Source organism: Octopus bimaculoides, chromosome 1, assembly GCF_001194135.2.
Source record: "Octopus bimaculoides isolate UCB-OBI-ISO-001 chromosome 1, ASM119413v2, whole genome shotgun sequence".
NCBI classification, from domain to species: domain Eukaryota; kingdom Metazoa; phylum Mollusca; class Cephalopoda; order Octopoda; family Octopodidae; genus Octopus; species Octopus bimaculoides.
The window spans coordinates 4,370,066-4,371,418 of NC_068981.1; the positions used below are offsets into that span (position 1 = coordinate 4,370,066).

Below are 1,353 nucleotides of genomic sequence, written 5' to 3' on the forward strand. Positions count from 1 at the left end.
TATATATGTGTGTATATTTGTATATATATATATGAGGACACATGGCCTAGTGGTCAGGGTGTTGGGCTCATGATTGCAAGATCGTGGTTTCAATTCCTAGACCAGATGGTGCATTGTGTTCTTGAGCAAAATACTTCATCTCACACCTTTCTGCAATCACTTCAACACCTGATGCATGGTACACAGTGCACCTGTTCAGGCATCGTCAATTTAATCACTATAAACAATTTATTTGTGCAGGTCATTCAGCAAAAATATGGAATGCTCTTATGTCGTCTTAGACAGGAGAATCCATCATCATCACCGTATATGTATATGTATATATTTACTGTAGTTGTTTGTTATGGCCAATCAGAAAGTTACTATTCCGGGCAAGATAGAATTATCTTCTTTTGATCATTTCTAGTTGTGTTTGAAATGTGACAGTTTATGTACGATCTCCATTCGTTAGTCATATTCTGAATTTCTTTGACTGAGGAAGGTTTACGTAATGGATACATTTGCTATTATATGTTGTGCAGACCCGAAACATATGTATTAAATGATTTCAGATTATCACTACTTGGTTTCACTTCATTATTACAACTCATACAACTCAATGCCAGTACAAACAAATCAGTCCAGACTCCACTTATGAAGATACTTGAGATACTCAAGTCAAAAATTCCAGTACTGTGCACCACTTCTTAACATAACAGGAAATATAGATGTATTTAAACTCCAAAAAAGAGATATTTAGTAAGTGCCCCCATAAGAAATTCATGTTGAAAACATGAAATTCCCCATTTGCTAACTAGGGAAATGTTGCCAGCATCAGCCCTCTTCAGCATAACTGGAGCTGATCTAAGGGGAATAACTCCGCCTCAGCCAGTCTTTTACTGGTAGAGTTTTATTCTGGAATTTTTTCATTTACCAAATTAACTGATCATGACATTTTCCTGCCTTCACTAGTAGAGGTTTATGTGCTTTCAGCCATCTGAATCTGATGAGTCACCTATACAGCTCAGAGCTTTATATGTCCGGAAACAATCGTCCCTCTCTGACCAGCCGTATAACATTCTAAGTATATATATATATATATATATATATAAAGTGTAGTATATTGACACTTAAGTGTGGTTGACCCCTAGGGGTGGATGTTACTGTTAATACTTCATTTAGAGAATTAACATTGCTTGTTTTCACCTTCTCGATATCAGTGAAGAATTTCACTGGAAAAGTAGATATAAGATTGCCAGGATTTTGTCTCTCTCACCAAGGTCAGTGGCTATCGAACGCCGACGAAGGGAAATAACCCTGAAATCCGGATCCGTTCGTGCTACAGATCATGGTGAGAGGGATAACTTCCCTTGG

General features: G+C 37.3%; 1 protein-coding gene across 1 annotated transcript in view; it reads left to right on the top strand.

Moving 5' to 3' along the window:
• Window positions 1-1,353, top strand: part of LOC106880950 (hydrocephalus-inducing protein) — a gene marked incomplete at its 3' end in the record, with an annotated part of 180,276 nt that overhangs the window by 165,071 nt on the left and 13,852 nt on the right. The gene's annotated exons all lie outside the window — the stretch shown is intronic.